Source organism: Pinus tabuliformis, chromosome 4_1 (assembly GCF_031772625.1).
Source record: "Pinus tabuliformis cultivar Carrire ecotype Pingquan chromosome 4_1, CPIR1, whole genome shotgun sequence".
Taxonomy (NCBI): Eukaryota; Viridiplantae; Streptophyta; class Pinopsida; order Pinales; family Pinaceae; genus Pinus; species Pinus tabuliformis.
The window spans coordinates 124,569,896-124,593,498 of NC_142303.1; the positions used below are offsets into that span (position 1 = coordinate 124,569,896).

A 23,603-nucleotide genomic window follows, 5' to 3' on the forward strand; every position below is an offset into this window, starting at 1 on the left:
CACTATGTAGAAATCCTACAATCATGTTTCTGTATTATATCAAGTAAGGTATTCTAGGCACACCATTTTGTGATTTTCCTTGCTCTTTATAGGCTCTCTTAGGCTCCCACTGGGATCCGATTTCATCTCCAACTATCACTGCCCAGTCTGTGGAGTGGACCAAAAGGTCTTATAATCATTAGTGTGAAAGATACATAAAGTTTGACATCGATATGTAAATTACTTTTATCAAAATCTGGAAATTTAGGATTTTATTTTTTATGTAGTTGGAAAATATTAAGGCTAGATTGTAAGGTTTCTTTGTGTAAGTTTAGTGATATGGTCAAACTTCTAATAGTCATGCTTCAAAAAATCACCTTTGAATGATCCAAGTAGTGTCCTGCTAAATCAGGAATAAAAGGCCCAATTCAACTTCAGTTCAACATCAATGCATGAATAACTACGGTGTTGCAGTAAGTTATGTAAGCCCAATTGTTTTGAATACTGGAGGTGTTTAGTAGGTTTGAGAATACCCTTTACTAGCCTTGGGTATGCTATTCTCGTATTGCTCTATCTTAATGAATTTATGTATGGCTTTGAATCAGACGTTCTAGAAAACGATTAGTGTGGACTTGCAAAAAAGACGTGTTAGTCAAAGTTGAATTTGAATTCGCATAGGAGACATTGGGAAATATAATTCTAGTTCAAAATTTCCTTGCTACATCTTTCAGGACAAGTGCAAAGGATGAAACTAACATCTTGTTAGGACATGTGCAAAGGATGAAATCATGTGATAGTCAAAATTAGGTCAATTTTTCTATCATTTATCGTACAACTTTGGGATCATCTCCCAGGGTGATTGCATTACAGAAGTATGTTACATAACTAAATCAAGCATTGCAGATCAACAACAAACATGCCATTATAACTAAATTTGGATCTGGGATGCATAGCTATGGATGAAACTGTTAAAAATGAAATCTCACTTGTTTGACCAAGTCTAGGTGATTAGTTGGTTTCTCTCACTTGTTTGACCAATTCTTGGTGATTAGTTGGTTTCTCTCACTTGTTTGACCAATTCTAGGTGATTAGTTGGTTTCTCTATTTAATGTTTAGATATAAATCTGTTAGAAATTAGTTAGATTGATGTTAGTGTTTGAGAGCGTCAAACTGTGCTATTTATTTCTATATTAATGATGATAAGGGCAAGCTAATTTTTACTTGTACATGTGAAATGCTTAGAGACGAGGGAAACTGTAGCTATTAAAAAGGTTTTGCATGATAGATGGTACAAAAACAGAGAGTTGTAGACAATGTGCATTCTGGATCACCCAAATGTTGTTTCTTTGAAGCATTTTTTCTTTTCTATTACTAATAAGGATGAACTATAGCTTAACTTGGTATTGGAGTATGTCCCAAAGACTGTTTATCGGATATCAAAACACTATAGTAGGATGAATAAGAGAATCCCCTTGATCTATGTAAAATTATATAGATAACATGTTAGGCGATTCTTCTTTTTAAGCTAGGCTATGCATTTTGATTTTGTATATTCCGTAGGTCCTAGTATCTTTCAAAAATTTAATAAAATGATTCTATAGTTATTGCTTTTTGGTCTTTGCTTAGTAGATCGAGCTATTGATGTTTTTCCTACCTTAAATTATTTATGAAAAAATGTTGGGTGCCAGATTTGCAGGTCATTAGCCTATATTCATGCTACTGGGGTATGCCATAGAGATGTGAAACCTCAAAATCTTCTGGTATGTGACCATACCATTACCTTCATGTTGCAACTACTTTTACTTTTTCCCTTTGTTTAGTTCCTCGTTGAAACTTTGTATGCTAGTGTATAGGCACAAAATAATTTAAAACTTGATTTATGCCAGTTATTAGTGATAAATGGTTGTTCATAAATGGCCTTGGACTTTAGTGATAAATGTTTTTTTATAGGAGTTGCCTAAACCTGTAGCAGACTTCACTCCCTTGCCAAAGTCTTATGTACAATTCAGTCAGAATGTTGATTGATCTGGAACTCTGACTCTTTCAGATGATCTGCTTTAATTTAAAATTGTGCAAAACAAACCAATGGAATCACTCCACCATAGAGAACTTTGACTGTGCCTAAAATTCCTGTTGGATTCTAGTCAAATTTGTGGTTGGAAAGAGGGTCTGTTTTCTATACAATCAGCGTACTCTATTGTTCATGAGTAGCATGGTTTTTGTACCCCAATGAGCTAGTCAAATATTTCTGAAATGAGATTTTGAATAGGTCAATCCTCACAATCATCAGCTAAAGTTTTGTGATTTTGGAAGTGCAAAAGCTCTGATGAGTTGTTGGTGAAGTGTAACTAGTAGATTCCTGAATTGGTTTAAATTATTTGATGGTAGTGTTTAATGTTCTATGAAATGTGTAATGTTTAGAATACTAGATTGTGTTCAAAAGACTTGGGATGTAAGTTTTGATGTATGAGTTTATTTAATATAGAAATTCATTTCTCTGTTTGTATGTATATATGTATATGCTAATGCTCTTCTTATTAGGTAAAAGATAAACCAAATATATCATACATTTTCTCCCGTTACTATTGTAGAAATTCCACCTGTAGATCAACTGATAATGCAATGTACTAAAGCAAAATACTAGATCTACTTCTACAACAAACTTTGTGGAAGCTTAATCAATTTGAGCTAGATCAATCGGAACACATATAACAGAGAAGAAGAAATCATACACATGAAACACAGAAGAATAATCCGAGGAAAGCCTCAGCGTAAAACCCCAATCTCTGTATTATCATAAAAGTGGAAAATAGTCTGGATTACACAAAGCCTTAGCTCGAAAGCTATCCAGCTCTCAGTATTGTTAGTTACAGTCTTCGCAGCCTGTCATCAGGGATCAACATGAGATCTTACTATGTCTGGTTTTGTTAGATGTTTTTCACATGATGTTTAGCACAAAACAAGTCACAAGTGTGTCCATTAGAAGAAGCTCGGAAAAATCTTTCCAATGGTATATCGCACTCCCGTAACTGGCTCCCGGATTAGAAGATATGATCGAAAGGGATGAGTGATTCTTGATTGTGCATGTTTTGAGGTGCTACTATGTGGGAGATATACAGTGATATTTGGAGCTTACATTAAAACAAAGCAAATTTTTCATATTTTTTAGTGTTTTAGTCATTTTAGTGCGGGGCCATTTTACAACAGATGGAAAGTAATTTTGAAAAACCCAAGGATATTTTTGTTAACCACGAGCCATATAACAAAACCCTCTTTTAGTTTATTCACAGGTGTCACGAATTAGGATATGTGACTAGATCTTTATAGCTCATTTTCACAGATTTAAATTTTTAATGATTTTTCTGTTTTAGAGATGATTTTGTGGAACATATTGTGAGCAAATGGAAATGAATTTCCCAAATTTGAGAGATTTTTTCTCCAACACGAACTTATCTACAAAAACCTCTTTCAGTTTTGTAACAGTTTCTATGGTTTAGGAGATACGAGTTCATCTTCAACACCTATTTTCAGAAATTCGGCCCAAGTTTAATGTAATTGCTTCTATTTTGAAGAAAATGGTTGAGCTCAATCCCTTAGTACAAGGATGAGCAAATGTATATATTTTATGAATTTCATAGTGTAGGGGTTGGCTTTTGGCAGAAGGTTGGACTTTTGAGAAAGCTTGGAGCTTCATTGTATACTCATATCAGCAGTTTTGGCTAAGGAATAAAGACCAGGGTTTGCAGCACTCTTTGGGATCCATGTGGCATTGTGTTTTGGTATAGTGATTTCTTATGTAATTGTGAATTTATTTATGTTTTGTGTATGCCATTCTCTCTATTATTTCTTCTTAACTAAATCAAAGTAGAATCCATTGAAATTGCAATGCTCTACCTGGGGTTTGTTTTAGTTTTGATGTTTTCAACTGTTTGAAGAGGATCCCTGAGTTTTCTTGCCCTCTTCAACTCCTCACCTGTCTAATCTCTCCATCTCATTCAATTTGAAGTGCCAAATTAGTTTTCCTACCTTGCCCCATTGAGATCTCTGCAAAACTGAGCCTCAATCCCCGCACCCAAAATTTGCCTTTCCATTTGAGCCAACAAAACATCATTATATTCAAATCAAACTCTTTTGCACACATACCTAGCCTAAGATTAGTATTTATAGCAGTCATCTCAAGCCCTCATCGATTATATTTTGTTGAGATTGACCAGGAGAGAGCCCTCTCCCGACCTGGTAGGGCTAGCTACCAGGTTAAGCGTGGTTTGATATTGACCTAGATCCTACCTTTCTCAGCCTGAGGTAGATTTAGGCTCTAACAAGTACAATCCCTCTATTTCTCATAGACAGTCAAAGGCTTCTCACAAACCTTCTCCTTTGCCCTCCAAGCCTCTTATTTCCTTGCACAATTCCTCCTGGGTCCTCTTGATGCCACCTGTGTGAATTCACCTCTCACACAACTCACCAAACTCAGAAATAATTGTGCAATCCTGAAGGAGATGATTCCTTCTGCATGGATGTGTTTCCTATATAGAAAAATTCCTCCAACTGATAGTACACTATCCCTTCCTTTGATCTCAACTGGGTCTCTAACTGAACTAACATGCATGAGTTATTCATGAGAGAATATTCAGTTATCTGGAGAACACTAGTTACATGCATACAAACATTAACTAACTGAACTCACAATTGAGTTCCCCAGACTGTTGGAACTAATCTAACTAGACTTAACTCAGTTAACTGAGCTAACTAATTACAACTTAAGGTACAGCTCATCCTCATCTCCTTAACTAAGGGATAAATTCCTCAATCAACGGAGAAACTGTTGCATGTCTTCACATAGACTTCATGTTTGATTTTCTCCAACTAATTAACTCAAGATGAATTAATTAATTATTAATCAAACAGTTTTTAAGAACAAATTCGAATTTTACTTCTCAATTTTAGTTCAGGGACTAACTAAAATTGGAATCCATCCCGAAATGCTATTTATAACAATGCCATTTTTAGCACTTCCATTTATCATTCCTTGTTGCTATGTCCAACACTGATACCTGAACTGCTATTTATAGCAATGCTATATTTAGCATTGCTATTTTTAACATTTCTTGTTGCCATTTTCAACACTCCCTCTCAACAAGAAAGGCATTCAACTCGAACCCGATCCTAAACCTTTGGAATGTTCTGCATGCAACACTTCTCCCAAGTGTTATTTCTCCAGCAACTCTAGAAACAAAAAAAACTCCCAACTGACCTCTTTGTTGGGCTAGAAACATCCTCTAATATTGAAGCTCCCTCTGCTGGTGACAAGTGCTCCCTGTCTAACCTCTGAGCTGCTACAACACTCCATGCATATCGCACCGTTGCACACCTCTCTGTGCCATCCTGCACTGGTGCAACACTCCTGTGCCCCTCGCATTGTTGCAGCTTGCTAGCTCAGCATAGTCTTGGGACTCCTGCACTGTAGCTCTCTCTGCCGCTCCATTGGCATTTGCCTCTACCCACTCAGCCAATCCTGCTACTCCTCATCGGGGCTCCCGTAGCAAGGTTTAAGCCAAGAGGCTAGGTACATCAAGGATCCTGCCCCTAATTCAGCCTTCTTGGGACTATCTCTTCACATCGCCCCACCTCACACCTGGAGGTATGGTTGCATGTGATCCCTCTACCCACTTGGCTCGAAATTTCCCCCAAATGGAGGTCTCCATATGATTGGATGCCTAGTCTCCTCTCAGCTTCTCTAGTTGTGGTTGCTCCACAACCTCCTGAAGCTGCTTCACCAAGCGTGGCTCCTCCACAATCGTCTGAGACTTCTCCTGTGGCTGCGTGTTTAGAGGTAATTTACTCTCCCTCTCAACCACCAAGTCTCCAATAGTTGCCTTTCTCCTCAAGGCTTTGCATGCATCTTGAACCTCAAGAGCATACAGGTTCTTGACTCGTGAATCGATCTACTTCACCTATCTCGTGGTAATGTGTCTAAGGAAAACCTTTCCCTTACTGAAGACTACATCATAGCCTTTGTCTTCTAGCATTGTGATCAACACCAAATTTTTCCTCAGTCCTAGTACATACTTGACATCAGTCAAGGTAATGCGAGCTCGATGCTCCCTCTAAAAAACAACCGTGCCTACACCTGAGACACTATATTTTTCATCATTACCCATCGCTATGAGTATCTAGAGATATTTCTCCTCCAAGGTACTAAACAAACTCTTGTCATCGGTCATGTGGAAAGAAGCTCCACTGTCAAGAAATCAACCACATCCCACCATGGATGAAACCATGCATGTGATGAGTGTGAAATCCAACTCGAACTGTGAGGCCAGTGCCTCACCTTCTGATCCTTCCAAGGATCCCTTCTTGGATTTCTTTAGTGGATAATTTGTAGCAAAATGGCCCACCTCATGACAATGAAAACATCACACTTTCGATTTGTCAAACTTCTTCCCACCATAGGAAGAATTCGATTTGGGATTAGAATCCTTCTCCTTCCCTTTCTTTGCCTTACTCGCTAAGGCGCAATTTTCTTCATCCTCCTTGGATGAAGATCCATCTCTGGTGCTTCTCCTTATCTGCTCCTGCATCAGATCTAACCAAAGTTGTTCCCAATCTGGCAGTTTCTCTCTTCCATTTACCGAGTCTTGGTAGCTATGCCAGCTTTTAGGAAGACTGAGGAGAGCTAGACTCACCATGTCGTCATCGACTGTCATGATCCCTACACTTCCAAGCTCATCCCTGCAGGTGGTGAGCTTGTTCAGGAATGTAGAGATCGTGTCACCCTTTTCACACTTCATTTTCCGAAGCTTGTCTTTCAATGCTAGCTTCCTCTAATCGCTGCTATTATGATATATATCCTTCAATGTTTTCCACATCGAAAATGGTGTCTCCTTCCCATGGAGGCTCAAGACAATGTGGTCTCGAACTCCCTCCAGGAGGATTCTCCTTGCTCTAGCCGCACATTTCTTCCATTCCGCCAATTCTTGGGCACTAGTTGCTGTAGGCTTGGGGACTTCTTGATCAATGAAGTCATTCAAACTGTTCTCCTCTAATACCACTTCCATGCGATCCTTCCAGGCTATATAATTCGAGCTGCCATCAAGGGCATACTCGAGTCTCAAACCGTTTACCGCCATTAATGAAATTGAGATGTGATAAGAAATCAATTTCTAGAATCACGAACTCTAAACTTTGAACTTCTCCCTTCTTTGTATATACTGTTCTTCACTTTGATCACCTTTGCTCCGATACCATGTAGAAATTCCACCTATAGATCAACTAATAATGAAATGTACTAAAGAAAAATACTAGATCTACTTCTACAAAAAACTTTACGGAAGCTTAATCAATTTGAGCTAGATCAATCGGAACACATATAACAGAGAAGAAGAAATCATACACATGAAACACAGAAGAATAATCCTGGGAAAGCCTCAACCTAAAACCCCAATCTCTGTATTATCATCCAAGTGGAAAATAGTCTGGATTACACAAAGCCTTAGCTAGGAAGCTATCTAGCTCTCAGTACAATCCCTCTACTACTCATAGATAGTCAAGGATTCTCAAAAAGCTTCTCCTCTGCCCTCCAAGCCTCCTATTTCCTTGCATAGTTTCTCTTGGGTCCTCTGGCTACCACCTGTGTGAGTTCACCTCTCACACAACTCACCAAACTCAGAAATAACTGTGCAATCCTGAAGGAAATGATTCCTTCTGCATGGATGAGTTTCCTATATAGGAAAATTCCTCCAAGTGATAGTACATTGTCCCTTCCTTTGATCTCAATTGGGTCTCTGATTGAACTGACATGCATGAGTTATTCATGAGAGAATATTCAGTTATCTAGAGAACACTAGTTACATGCATGCAAGCATTAACTAATTGAACTCACAATTCAGTTCCACAAACTGTTGGAACTAATCTAACTAGACTTAAATCAGTTAACTGAGCTAACTAATTACAACTCATCCTCATCTCCTTAACTAAGGGATAAATTCCTCAATTTGTTATCACTTAAGAATTCTAATGCCAAAAATTCTCATACTAGCTTGATGATAAAGGTCGGTGCTAGTCTAAGTTTGATTTTGTTTTTCCTTAGAGTCTGAGTCTTAGGGGGTCTTGAGTCAATTATGCATTCTCATTCATCACTGGTCATTCTCATTCATCACCGGTCTCATAGCCATGTGTCAGTTTGGTTTAAAAATTACTATGTGCCACAAAGCCTTTTAGGTGATTTCGTAGCGCATGTAACCATTTTGAAGTGTTTTTGCAGCGCATAAATCATTTTTAGCAGTTTCGCAGCGCAAAAGCCCTTTAGGTGATTTCGCAGCGTGATGTGTTTTAGGTGATTTCGTAGCGCATAATTCAAAATCTACACTGATCGCGCTGCGAAATCGGAGATTCGTGCATTTCGCAGCGAATCTTTCATAACTGTCAAATCTATCAAGTTAAGTTATAGTTGCATCATTCATTGTCAGTTTATGCACTCCACATATCATGTCCAACCGCTTATCTCCATTATTACAGTCACTAGGTACATTGGTACACACGGATTGCAAGTTCCAAGAAAAGCCAGGTATCCACAGTCTTAATGATGATTGTATTCGTTGCATGAGGAACAAGTCTGCAAATTTTCAATTTGAATACATTGTTATCAAGCGAGGCAGCCATTCAAGCAAGGTAGAGATTGAAATTTGAGCAACGACAGTGTTTCAAACGTTCATGGAAGGATCGACAGAAAGGAAAGACCACATATCAGGCAAATGTTTGAGAAACGAACCTAAAGGTTTAGACATAACCTTGAAGAACAGAGAAGTCAAGCATGCATTTAAACAAGCTAGATGTTGGAATTTTTGCAAGAAGCTCCAGGGAGGTCATGCACAAGTTACTAAGGAATTTGCCCTGAATTTCACAGGACTAAACTCAAAGGTTGGTATGCTGGAATTGCAGGTCTCACCAGACATGATATCCACAGTTACGGAGATTCCAAGAGGGCAAGAAAGTTGGTTCAAGAATTTCAAATTTGATATGACCCCATGCAAAGAATTTCTAAAGTAGGAGTTCATTAACTCAGATTTAAGCAAGTCTGTTCCTAGAAGTTATGTCAAAGAGTCATATGCCAATTTGCTTACTTGTATACAGAAGTACCTTACCCGTGAAAGGAGATATAACAAGGTGTATTCATATCATTTTAAACTTCTGTTGCATTTCACAGGAAAGACATCTATTGATCTACCTTTTTACTTATTTCACAGCTTAAGCAAAATGTGTGACAAGGTGCAGCTAAGAAAAGAAGCCTGTGAGACTTCATTGTTCCACCATGGCTTGGTTAAGTTGATTGTTTTGCATGAACTCCAGAGGGTAGGTAGGGACTGGGACACATTCATATTCATGTCTGGTTTCAAGAACAAGACCGGTCTCAGCCCTCAAGCTGCAAAAGATCTTTCAACAACAACTGGTCATCAGGGAGAAACAAGATCCAAGAGGTTTTCAAAGTTAAAGGCAAGGAAACAAGTAAGAGAATCCACCAGGCCACTGACTATCCAGGATACACCCCAGCAGTCCCTTAAAGAGAAAACTCAGGTAAAAGAAACTGCACATGAAACAAGCACAGGTGAAGGAGCTCAAAGAAGAAGGACTAGGAGCCAGGTGGCTAAAGAAAAAGGTAAGTCAGTGAGTATTGAAGGAAGCCCCGTTTCAAAGGGAGACTTAAATGACTTATTGCGAGCCATTGACTTTGAAGAGTCTCCACTAGTTCAGACAAATTTGATAGAGTCAGGAAAAGACAAAGCTAAGAGAGTCAAAGCCTCGAAAAAACTCAAGTTTGATGAGCAGGTTGATCAATTTGTTTTTAAGCCCAGGAGACCCATAACGAGGAAGTTTAAACAAGTACAGGAGGTACTACCAAGAGCAGATGAAACAGGGGAGCTGACACGACGTCATGAAAGAAAGGATAAAGGCAAAGCAGTTGCCATTCAAGAAGAAGATAATGTGGAAAACTTGAAAAGGAGATTGGAATCGGCCAACTTTGAAATTGCCAGATTGAAGAAAGTTGTCAGGAAATTTGCAGTTAAGGAGGCTTATTTTAACCAAATGCAAGCTCGGTGGGAAGACCAAACATTTCAAATTCCTAAAGTGGTTGATTTTAGTGTTCAATTCCGTAGCTGGACTGTTCCTGCAATAAAGGAAGCTCAATTTATTAGAAAGGTCAATACAAACTTGAGATCTGGGATCAAGGTCATGAAGAAACAAATTGAAGATTTAAAGATACAGTTAAGCCAGCTGAAAGAATCTCCTTAAAGAAATCTCACTTCAAGTAAGGCTATGTTCCAAAATTTTGATGATTTTGCTTGGTATAATCTTTCTTGAAGAATCATACATTTCCATTCAGTTTGAAAGGCCTTGGAGTAGTTGAAAGAATGTTTAAATAGCAAAAGGCTCAAAAATGGCAAAATTTTGGTTGAAACTGTGTTTCTTGGAATAACACAACAGTTTCGTAGCGCGCTACGAAACTGCTGAAGATGATGACTAACGCTCAGCAGTTTCGTAGCGCGCTACGAAACTGCTGAAGCTACACAATCTAATCTAAGTCAACCGGTTTTGAAATACAAGTGGGAGTTTTGAAAAGGGAATATCTACAAGGGATCATCTGAAGCTATCAACTTTCAACAAGGTCAAGACAGGTGGAGGAAACATGTATTCGAATCCAACTCTAAATTTTTTGTCATAAAGTGAGCACATTTACCACAGTCCAAGATATGTCAGACAACTTGGAAGAACTTTTTCCTTTACACATGAAAAAGGTTGACAACACATCAAGGACGTGGAAATCTGATAAATTTTGGATAATCAAAGGTGAAGGGCATGCTTCTTTCGATTCGAACATTTTGAGGCAAACCAAAGACCGATAAATAGGGGTAGTTTCCTATGTTTCAGGGCAATGGAGAAGATGTGACATTGAAGACCAGCATGGAGCTTTGAACATCTGCCACAACCAAACTAAAAAGGGACCAGATGTCAAAGAACGAGAATGATTGTAATCAAGGCTATTATTAGCATAATATGGAGTTAGACTCCTACTTGATTTAGATCTCTAGAAAGTCTAGTTGCAGTTTGTTACATTTAATAGGCAGTTAAAGGTTGAACAGGTGTCATTAGAAGTAGATTTCGAGTTCCCCTCATGTTTGAGGAGGAATGTCAGTCAGGTAGAAGAACTCTATATATAGGAGAAAAGGAAATGTAATAAGGGTTGGAAATTTATGTAAAAAAGCTCTGTTATTAAGCTTATGTAAAGACTCTGTTTCTTTTGGTAATACAGTACTGGCTTCTACTGCTCAAGAATCATAGAGAGTTCAATGTATGAGTTCCTTTTGTTGTCTTTTCATGTTGTCCACAGTATTATGAGTGTTTGATTACTTAGAAATCACTTGCAGTGTTCTAATTTCCTTCATATACTCGTAAACTGTCCTTTGGTGTTTAGTGTACTCTACCTATTTTGAAATTTGAATGCCTTGATTTTATTGCAAAGCCAATTCTACTGTTAATGCTAAATGACATAAGACTCCATAAGCCTAATGGATGCTTGTTAAATTTTGATTCCACCAGCTTCATTCCTATTTGTTTCACAAAGAATTAGCCATCTTTATCATAATCAAAAACCTTCAATCCTTTGAGAGAGCCCTCTCAGGCTAAGGAGGCTAAGCCTTAGCTAAAATATTGGTTTGAAACAATTACTTGAAGTCTTCCTGGTCTGCAGCCTTCCAGGGTCTGATTTTGAGATAACATTTGGTGCGTCTGACAGGAGCCTGAAGATTATTCATTCCCGAAAGCAAGAGACTGAGCTTCTGAAGGTAGCAGGAGCTCAGAAGACTTTTCGAGGCTGCATTCTACCTTGGTGACTCCATACAATTTCAAAGTTTAAAAGGTGGCTTCGAGAGGGAGATATACACGGAGAAATCCTGACCCAGATCCACCTACTCTTGTGGACAATCCAAACACCATTTCAAGGAGTAGACAAAGATTTACTAAAACCCCAGGTACTCCATCTTTTTCAAAAAAATTTCTCTCTGAATTTTCAAGAAGTCATGAGGACAAAATTGTTGATGATAAGATTCATGAGGTGTTGTTGAGGTCTGAAAATGAAGAAGAACTTACTGGAATTATTTTAGATTTACAAAAAAAGAGGTATTGATACTTCATCCTTAGTGTCACAAAAAGATAAGGAGGAATTTTGGGAGGTTGTTACTTCTGAATTGTTGTTAGAAGAGGAAGATTTAAATAAACTCAAAGAGCTTGATCCTTTTGAACTCTTACTCAAATCTAAAACTGGTCTACCCCTTCCTAATTGGAGTACATTTGTCAGTGGTTTGCAAAGTCCAAATAGTCCTTTTCGTATCAACACTTTATCCTCTGCCTCTACTAGTCCTAGTAGTTCTCAGACACTAGGGAATCCACCTCATATTAGCTCTGGTTCCACTGTCCCTACAGTACCTATCATCACTACTCCTCCATTCATTATGGTCGTACCTGCTAGGTATGCTCCATTAGCCCTTCCTGCTGTTTTGCATGACCTTCCCAGCAAATATGCTGTTAGAATTCCAACATGGGGTGGGGATGAAAATATCACAGCAAAAGAACATGTAGACAGATTCAATGATTTTGTGGACAGAGAGGAAGTTGATGACGAGGATGTAAAGCTTAGATTGTTTGCACAAACCTTCATTGGAGAGGTTCGAAAATGGTTTAAGGCTCTTACAGCTGGAAGCATTCACAGTTGGGCAGAGTTTGAAGATAGTTTTCTAAGGAAATGGGGAAATAGAACTAACCCTGTCCAAGCTCTTACTGAATACAACAATCTTAGAAGATCTCCTGATGAAACTGTCCAAAACTTCTCCAAGAGGTTTAATAAAATATACAATTCTATTCCAGCCCATTTGAAACCTCCTGGGGCCTTGGCACAGCTGAGATATGCCGAAGCATTTGATTCTGACTTCTCTCTGTTACTCAGAGAAAGGGATTCTGCTACTCTTGCTGACATGCAAAACGATGCAATTAAAGTGGAGGTGAACATGATTGCTGCTAAGAAATCAAAGATGGCAAAGGCTAAACTGAAAGAAGAAGAGAAACCTTCCACTTCAGCTCCAGAAGATAAGTTTGAAACAATGATGAAGACCATGGAAAAATTAATGGATCGGTTGGCTCTTGGGAATACCTCTGCTTCCCCAGCACAGTAGGAACCTCAATTTAGGAATCCTCAGTTCAGAAGACCTCAAAATCAGCAAAGGCCAAGAGAGAACAGAAATCAATAGCCATATCTTCCAGTAAGACTTCCTTTCCAACAAAATCTGGTGGATGAAGAAGATGAACCTGAAATTCCCGAGGAGTCCATTCATTGTCTTGATGAAGAAGTGTCAGGGATTTTCTTGACTAAGGAAGAACATGATGAGCCCAGTATGACCAAATCAGGAGAAGAGCCTTCAGACTATTTAAATGGCTATCAGCATGCTATCTTTGAGATGCAAAAGCAGTACAATCTCAGGAATAGAAACGTGTCCATTACAGCAAGCAAAGCACAGCCCAAGAAGGATGCCTCAAAGGCAGTTGAAGATAAGAAGGACAACTCAAAGGTTGCTGAAGGTAAGAATGATTCTCCACCTGACAAAAAGGTTATTCAAGCTCCATCACCTACTAAAGAAATTGAGAAGATTGTTTCTGTTTTTAACCTTGAGAATGAGATTTCAAAAATCAAGATATCAGTCCCCTTTAGTGAACTCCTCAAGGTAGACAAATACAGAAGTAAGATTGTTGAAATGCTCAATTCACAACCAGGGGTAGCTGATATCCTAAATGTACAAGAAGATAATCCTATTATTTACTTGGGTCCAAGACTTGAAGATGAACAGAATGAAGAATTTCCTCCTTTCTACATAAGCATTAGCATTCATGACATGACTTTACATAATGCTATGTTAGATTCAGGGGCATCTCATAATCTTATGCCCAAGGTGATCATGGAAAGACTGGGATTAGAGGTAACTAGACCATATAAGGATTTATTTTCCTTTGATTCAAAAAGAGTTCAGTGCATTGGTTTGATTAAAGATGTTGTTGTGGGTCTCACACAAATTCCTGCAAAAACAATTGTCATGGACATTGTTGTGGCTGACATTCCACCTAAGTTTGGGATGCTTCTTTCAAGATCGTGGGCAACAAAAATCAAGGGCACAATGCAGATGGACCTTACTTATGCTACTATCCCTGTTTTTGGTGAGCAAAGAAGGCTGTATCGGGAGACCAGAATGGCTTATATGGTAAGCAGCAAAGATAAACCTCAAAACTTTCCCATTTATTCATGTGACACTGGTCTCGGATCAGCCATCCTTTATAATGAGTCAGTTGGAGAAGAATCAGAGGATAAAATTTCAGGAAACCAGTGCCAAGGAGATCAGCAAAGAGATGAAAATGAGACAACAGGTTGGTGGTCATTATATTTTGATGGATCAACAGAAAGAGAGGGGGCAGGAGCTGGGATTTGGATTACAAGTCCTGATAAAGAAAGTAAGTTTCTCTCCTACAAGTTGAATTTTGATTGCACTAATAATATGGCTGAGTATGAATCTCTGATTTTGGGTTTAGAAGCTTTGTTAAAATTGAAAGCTAGAAACATTGCTGTTTGTGGAGATTCTGAATTGGTAATAAAACAAGTGGAAGGTGCTTACCAAACCAAGGATGTAAGGATGAGGGCATATAGAAACTTAGTGTTGGATATGTTGGAAAAGTTTCAGGTTCATACTTTTAGTATCAAAACCAGAGACCAAAACTCTATTACAGACTCTCTTGCTGTTTCTGCCAGCCTTTTTATTATTCCTACACACTCTTCTAAAAAGTATGAGGTGGAGTTTTGTCACAGACCAGTTATACCAGATAACATCATTAATTGGCAGGTCTTTGAGGATGATCAGTAGGTGAGGAATTTCATTGAGTTAAAGGAAGAATTTCAGAGCACTCAAATGGATCAGCAAAATATGTTTGTGGAATCAAAGGAAAAGCCTGAAGTCTTACAATTAAAAAACAACTTGATTCCAAAAGGTCTCATTCCCCTTGAGAAATTGTTTGATCAAAACGATGTATTCAAAGCACCAAAATTACAAGCTGATGAAGAAGAGGTGGAAAGATGCAATTTAGGAGACTCAGTTGTGCCTAAGATGGTCAAGATTTCAAAATTTCTTTTAGCTGATATGAAGACTAAATATGTTGAGATGATGAAAAGGTTCATTGATGTTTTTGCATGGAGCTATGCTGACTTGAAACAATATGATTCCTCAATTATACAGCATACCATTCCTATTAAGGAGAATGAAAAGCCTTTCAAGCAGAAGTTAAGAAGAATTAATCCTCTTCTTATGCCATTGATTGAAAAGGAAGTGAAAAAACTTTTTGATGCTAAGATTATTGTTCCAATCAGATTCTCAAATTGGCTTGCTAATTTGGTCCTAGTCAGGAAAAAGAATGGAGAGATCAGGATTTGTATAGACTTCAGAAATCTGAATAAAGATTCATTGAAAGATAATTATCCTCTTCCCAAGATGGATTTGATTCTGCAAAATATTATTGGTTCACAAAGGATGTCTATGCTTGATGGTTTCTCAGGGTACAATCAGATTCTTGTTCATCCAGATGATTAAGAGAAAACAACCTTCACAACGCCATGGGGAACATTTATGTACGCCAAGATGCCTTTTGGTCTCATGAATGCAGGAGCCACTTTCCAGAGAGAAATGGATATTGCTTTTGCTAAAGAAAAGGACAAATCAGTGGTGGTTTATCTTGATGACATCACAGTTTTTTCAAAGAGATAAGAAGATCATTTGAAGCACCTTGAAAGAGTTCTGCTAAAATGTAGAAGGTTTGGTATTTCTCTTAATCCAACCAAAAGTATTTTTGCTTTAACCTCTGGCAAACTTCTTGGTCATGTCATTTCTAAAGAAGGAATTAGAATTGATCCTAATAGAGTTAGTGCAATTCAAAAGTTAGATCTGCCAAGAAGTAGGAAAGAAATTCAATCCTTCCTTGGAAAAGTCAACTTTGTTAGACAATTCATTCCTAACTTTGCTAAAGTTGTCAAGAACATAACAAAGATGTTGAAAAAGGGAGTGGATTTTAAGTGGACAGCTGAAGCAAATAAATCATTTGAGGAGATCAAGAAGGCACTCACACAAGCACCTGTACTTATCAGCCCTGATTTTACCAAAGAATTCCTTATTTTTACATTTGCTTCTGAAGATACAATTGCTGGAGTTCTGCTGCAAAAGGGAAGCCAAGGTACTGAGCAACCTATTTCTTTCTTTAGCAAGACATTAGCAAATGCTGAACTGAAGTATAATATCCTAGAGAAATAAGCCTATGCATTGGTGAAAGCAATAAAGGATTTCAGGGTCTATGTTTTGCATTCTCACATTGTTGCCTATGTTCCAAATGCTGTTATAAAGGATATTCTAACACAGGCTGATCCAGATGGAAAAAGGGGCAAGTGGATAGCAAAATTGTTAGAGTATGACATTGAGATTAAACCCACTAAGTTGGTAAAGGGTCAAGGCTTAGCCAAGCTGCTGACACAATCAAATTTGGACTGTCTTGATATTAACTTGAGTACAGAGATCTCAGAAATTGTTGAAAATGAAGAGGAATTGGTCCAAATAAATGAAAAGAATTTTGATTTCAGAATGGTACAAGGATGTAGCGTTTGTTTTGCAGCATAATAAAGCCCCTGCTAATATTTCAAAATCCAAAGCCCGGTTTGTCAAGCTGAAATCTCTAAGATATTTTGTCTATGACCAAAATTTGTTTTGGAAGGATGCAGGAGGAATATTGTTAAATTGTCTTATTGAAGAAGAAGCTGATAAAGTAATTGATGAATTCCATAAGGGAGATTGTGGAGGACATCACTATTGGAAATCTATTGCAAACAAGATCTTGAGGGCTGGATATTTTTGGCCAACTATGTTCAGAGATATCTATAAAAGGATAGCTACATGTCATGAATGTCAGGTGTTTGAAGGAAAGAGGAAGCTTGTGCCATTGCCTTTGGTTCCTATATATGTTGAAGCGCCTTTCCAGCAATGGGGATTAGATTTTATAGGGGAAATCCATCCTCCTTCATCAGGTCAGCATCGCTGGATTCTCACAGCCACTGATTACTTTACCAAATGGATAGAAGCAATCCCAACAAGGCAAGCAAATGATTCAGTGATTATCTCTTTCTTAGAAAATAATATATTATCAAGATTTGGTTGCCCAATGAAGATTATAACTGACAATGCTCAAGCTTTTAAGTCCAAGAAGATGATTAATTTTTGCCATCAGTATCACATTTCTCTTGGACACTCTACTGCTTATTATCCGCAAGGAAATGGCCTTGCTGAATCATCAAACAAGAGCCTTGTAAGAATCATCAAGAAGCTTCTGCAGGAAAATAAGAAAGCTTGGCATTTGAAATTGAAGTATGCTTTGTGAGCTGACCGGATTTGTACAAAGAGATCCATTGGAACATCGCCATATGAGTTAGTATACGGTGCTGAAGCCATATTTCCAACATCTCTTGGAGTGCCTGTGATGAAGCTGATTCAAGGATTAGAGGAGGAACCAAATGCTGTACAAAGAAGAATCAATCAGCTGATAGCCTTGCAGGAGAAAAGAAATGAGGTGTTTGACAGTCATCAACAAAGTTAGAACAGAATCAAGATAACATTTGATAAAAAGATCAAAGAAGTTACCTTTCAGATCCATGCTAGAATTGAAGAAAAAGGTAAGCATGGTAAATTTGAAAATTTGTGGAAAGGGCCATATCAAATTTCTACTTTTCATGGAAATAATACTTACATTCTGCAAGAGATTGATGGAAAACCATATGCTGGAGGACCTGTCAATGGCAGGTTCCTAAAGCATTATTATTGATCAAAATTCTGCCAGTTTCTCACAACATTGTATATACCCATTTTATCAGTTTTTCTTTTGTTGCAAATAATGACAAGCTGAACAGAAAGCTCAAGCCCGAGGTGAAGGCCCAAGAAGCTGGAAAGAAATGCTCGTCAAGCAAATCTATGTTTTTCATAAAATGGACAAAGCACTGGACCTGCGAGTTCTTAGTGTACTACAGGAGCACACTATCCCAAGTGGAGCCACTGTTATCACTTAAGAATTCTAATGCCAAAATTTCTCATACTAGCTTGATGATAAAGGTCGGTGCTAGTCTAAGTTTGATTTTGTTTTTCCTTAGAGTCTGAGTCTTAGGGGGTCTTGAGTCAAGTATGCATTCTCATTCATCACTGGTCATTCTCATTCATCACCGGTCTCATAGCCATGTGTCAGTTTGGTTTAAAAATTACTATGTGCCACAAAGCCTTTTAGGTGATTCCGTAGTGCATGTAACCATTTTGAAGTGTTTTCACAGCGCATAAATACATTTTAGCAGTTTCGTAGCACAAAAGCCCTTTAGGTGATTTCACAACGCGATGTGTTTTAGGTGATTTTGTAGCGCATAATTCAAAATCTACACTGACCGCGCTGCGAAATCGGATATTCGTGCATTCCACAACAAATCTTTCATAACTGTCAAATCTATCAAGTTAAGTTATAGTTGCGTCATTCATTGTCAGTTTATGCACTCCACATATCATGTCCAACCGCTTATCTCCATTATTACAGTCACTAGGTACATTGGTACACATGGATTGCAAGTCCCAAGAAAAGCTAGGTATCCACAGTTTTAATGATGATTGTATTCGTTGCATGAGGAACAAGTCTGCAAGTTTTCAATTTGAATACATTGTTATCAACCGAGGCAGTTATCAAGGAGGCAGTTATCAAGCGAGGCAACCATTCAAGCAAGGCAGAGATTGAAATTTGAGCAGCGATAGTGTTTCAAACGTTCATGGAGGGATCGGCAGAAAGGAAAGACCACAGATCAGGCAAATGTTTGAGAAATGAACCCGAAGGTTTAGACATAACCTTGAAGAACAGAGAAGTTGAGCATGCGTTTAAACAAGCTGGATGTTAGAAGTTTTGCAAGAAGCTCCAGGGAGGTCATGCACAAGTTACTAAGGAATTTGCCCTGAATTTCATAGGACTAAAATCAAAGGTTGGTATGCTGGAATTGTAGGTCTCACCAGACATGATATCCACAGTTACGGAGATTCCAAGAGGGCAAGAAAGTTGGTTCAAGAATTTCAAATTTGATATGACCCCATGCAAAGAATTTCGAAAGCAGGAGTTCATTAACTCAGATTTAAGCAAGTATGTTCCTAGAAGTTATGTCAAAGAGTCATATGCCAATTTGCTTACTTGTATACAGAAGTACCTTACCTGTGAAGGGAGATATAACAAGGTGTATTCATATCATTTTAAACTTCTGTTGCATTTCACAGGAAAGACATCTATTGATCTACCTTTTTACTTATTCCGCAGCTTAAGCAAAATGTGTGACAAGGTGCAGCTAAGAAAAGAAGCCTGTGAGACTTCATTGTTCCACCATGGCTTGGTTAAGTTGATTGTTCTGCATGAACTCCAGAGGGTAGGTAGGGACTGGGACACATTCATATTCATGTCTGGTTTCAAGAACAAGACCAGTCTCAGCCCTCAAGCTGCAAAAGATCTTTCAACAACAACTGGTCATCAGGCAGAAACAAGATCCAAGAGGTTTTCAAAGTTAAAGGCAAGGAAACAAGTAAGAGAATCCACCAGGCCACTGACTACCTAGGATACACCCCAACAGTCCCTTAAAGAGAAAACTCAGGTAAAAGAAACTGCACATGAAACAAGCACAGGTGAAGGAGCTCAAAGAAGAAGGACTAGGAGCCAGGTGGCTAAAGAAAAAGGTAAGTCAATGAGTATTGAAGAAAGCCCCGTTTCAAAGGGAGACTTAAATGACTTATTGCAAACCATTGACATTGAAGAGTCTCCACTAGTTCAGGCAGATTTGATAGAGTTAGGAAAAGACAAAGCTAAGAGAGTCAAAGCCTCGAAAAAACTCAAGTTTGATGAGCAGGTTGATCAATTTGTTTTTAAGCCCAGGAGACCCATAACGAGGAAGTTTAAACAAGTACAGGAGGTACTGCCAAGAGCAGATGAAACAGGGGAGCTGACACGACATCATGAAAGAAAGGATAAAGGCAAAGCAGTTGCCATTCAAGAAGAAGATAATGTGGAAAAATTGAAAAGGAGATTGGAATCGACCAACTTTGAAATTGCCAGATTGAAGAAAGCTGCCAGGAAATTTGCAGTTAAGGAGGCTTAGTTTAACCAAATGAAAGCTCGGTGGGAGGACCAAACATTTCAAATTCCTGAAGTGGTTGATTTTAGTGTTCAATTACGTAGCTAGACTGTTCCTGCAATAAACGAAGCTCAATTTATTAGAAAGGTCAATACAAACCTGAGATCTGGGATCAAGGTCATGAAGAAACAAATTGAAGATTTAAAGATACAGTTAAGCCAGCTGAAAGAATCTCCTTAAAGAAATCTCACTTCAAGTAAGGCTATGTTCCAAAATTATGATGATTTTGCTTGATATAATCTTTCTTAAAGAATCATACATTTCCATTCAGTTTGAAAGGCCTTGGAGCAGTTGAAAGAATGTTTAAATAGCAAAAGGCTCAAAAATGTCAAAATTTTGGTTGAAACTGTGTTTCTTGGAATAACACAGTAGTTTCGTAGCGCGCTACGAAACTGCTGAAGATGATGACTAACGCTCAGCAGTTTCGTAGCGCACTACGAAACTGCTGAAGCTACACAATCTAATCTAAGTCAACCGGTTTTGAAATACAAGCGGGAATTTTGAAAAGGGAATATCTACAAGGGATCATCTGAAGCTATCAACTTTCAACAAGGTCAAGACAGGTGGAGGAAACATGTATTCGAATCCAACTCTAAATTTTTTGTCATAAAGTGAGCACATTTACCACAGTCCAAGATATGTCAGACAGCTTGGAAGAACTTTTGCCTTTACACATGAAAAAGGTTGACAGCACATCAAGGACGTGGCAATCTGATAAATTTTGGATAATCAAAGGTGAATGGCATGGTTCTTTGGATTCAAACATTTTGAGGCAAACCAAAGATCGATAAACAGGGGTAGTTTCCTATGTTTCAAGGCAATGGAGAAGATGTGACATTGAAGACTAGCATGGAGCTTTGAACATCCACCACAGCCAAACTAAAAAGGGACTAGATGTCAAAGAACGAGAATGATTGTAATCAAGGCTACTATTAGCATAATATGGAGTTAGACTCCTACTTGATTTAGATCTCTAGAAAGTCTAGTTGCAGTTTGTTACATTTAATAGGCAGTTAAAGGTTGAACAGGTGTCATTAGAATTAGATTTCGAGTTCCCCTCATGTTTGAGGAGGAATCTCAGTCAAGTAGAAGAACTCTATATATAGGAGAAAAGGAAATGTAATAAGGGTTGGAAATTTATGTAAAAAAGCTCTGTTATTAAGCTTATGTAAAGACTCTGTTTCTTTTGGTAATACAATATTGGCTTATGCTGCTCAAGAATCATAGAGAGTTCAATGTATGAGTTCATTTTGTTGTCTTTTCATGTTGTCTACAGTATTATGAGTGTTTGATTACTTAGAAATCACTTGCAGTGTTCTAATTTCCTTCATATACTCGTAAATTGTCCTTTGGTGTTTAGTGTACTCTACCTATATTGAAATCTGAATGCCTTGATTTTATTGCAAAGCCAATTCTACTGTTAATGCTAAATGACATAAGACTCCATAAGCCCAATGGATGCTTGTTAAATTTTGATTCCACCAGCTTCATTCCTATTTGTTTCACAAAGAATTAGCCATCTTTATCATAATCAAAAACCTTCAATCCTTTGAGAGAGCCCTCTCAGGCTAAGGAGGCTAAGCCTTAGCTAAAAGATTGGTTTGAAACAGTTACTTGAAGTCTTCCTGGTCTGCAGCCTTCCAGGGTCTGATTTTGAGATAACACAATCAATGGAGAAACTGTTGCATGTCTTCGCATAGACTTCATGTTGATTTTCTCCAACTAATTAACTCAAGATGAATTAATTAATTATTAATCAAACAACTGTTAAGAACAAATTCGAATTTTACTTCTCAATTTTAGTTCATGGACTAACTAGAATTGGAATCCATCCCGAGATGCTATTTATAGCAATGCTATTTTTAGCACTTCCATTTATCATTCCTTGTTGCTATGTCCAACACTGGTACCCAAACTCTTATTTATAGCAATGCTATTTTTAGCATTTCTTGTTGCCCTTTTCAACAATTATAGAGATCATGACCTTATATTTGGAGCCACTAAGTATAATTCTTCTATTGATATCTGGTCCATTGGTTATGTCTTGGCTAAGCTACTTCTTTGTCAGGTAAGCTGGTTTTTAGTTTGAGAGTGCACTCTTTCCTCTGCAAATCAGGCATCAATACCGAGTTTTTAGTTTGTAATATTCCCAATGACATCGTGCTTACATGTAGTGTTTCATAATTTTGTCCAACCATTATTTCCAGGCGAGACTGCAGTAGATCAGCTAGGAGAGATTGTCAAGGTAAAAAGTATTTATATCGCGGTAAAATGTTAGAGTCGTACATTACAGAAAATTGGAGATTATTGAGGCTTATAAAATATTTTTGTGTCTTTATGGTTGTATATCCTTGGAACTCCAGCTCGTGAGGAAGTCAAAATGTATGAATCCTAATTATAATGAGTTTGGGTTTCGACAAATTAAGGCTCACCCTTGGCACAAGGTTCATTCACTTGTCTTCATTTTCATTAAATATTTCATAACTTCCCTTTTCTCAGTAAGTTTACAAATTGACAGACTTATTTTCTCAGATTTTCCACAAGCGCACACCTCTAGAAGCTGTAGATCTAGATTCCACACTTCTTTAGTACTCCCCAAACCTTCGTTGCATTGTTGTAAGTAATGAGATTTTATAACATGGAGTTAAGTTTTTATTTATGACCATCTTTCATATTATTTTGTTTTCCATGTTTTTTTTATTGAGACATGGCAATTCAATTACTCTATCACAGCGTGAATCTTGTATAAACCCTTTCTTCGATGAGCTTCGAGATCCCAATGCTCACTTGCCCAATGACCACCCTCTACCCCTTATGTTCAACTTCAAACCACAGGGTAAGAACATGATGCTTCTATTGTTTTTGGCTTGATGTTGGTTTTTCCATGATTGTCTTATCAATAGTATTGCTTTTATTAAATTATGCTAGAACTTTCTTGCATAAATTAAGGGATCTACTACTAAGATTCTTTAGAAGTTGATTCCTGAGCATGCAAGAAAGCAATGCTCGCACCTCAACCCCTTTTTGGCTAATTTGGCATAAGTGGATGGCGTCATGCAAATTTCTGATTGCTAATAGTGTGTTCTTGTCTGGAATATGGAAGATAAAGAAGATATCCTTGAGGAAATTTCGGGCCACTCTGTCGAGCATTTTACCAAATTTGTACCAAAAGACAGTTTAGCATGCTGATCATTCTCACAATGCAAAAATCTTGCAATCGTGTTTTTGTATTATATCAAGGTATACTAGGCACACAGTTTTGTGATTTTCCTTTCTCTTTACAGACTCTCTTAGGCTCCCACTGGGA

The 23,603-nt window shown here is 37.9% G+C and overlaps 1 pseudogene; it reads left to right on the forward strand.

Moving 5' to 3' along the window:
• Window positions 1-1,148: 1,148 nt before the first annotated feature.
• On the forward strand, window positions 1,149-23,338 carry LOC149174510 (shaggy-related protein kinase epsilon-like; annotated as a pseudogene).
• Window positions 23,339-23,603: the final 265 nt, after the last annotated feature.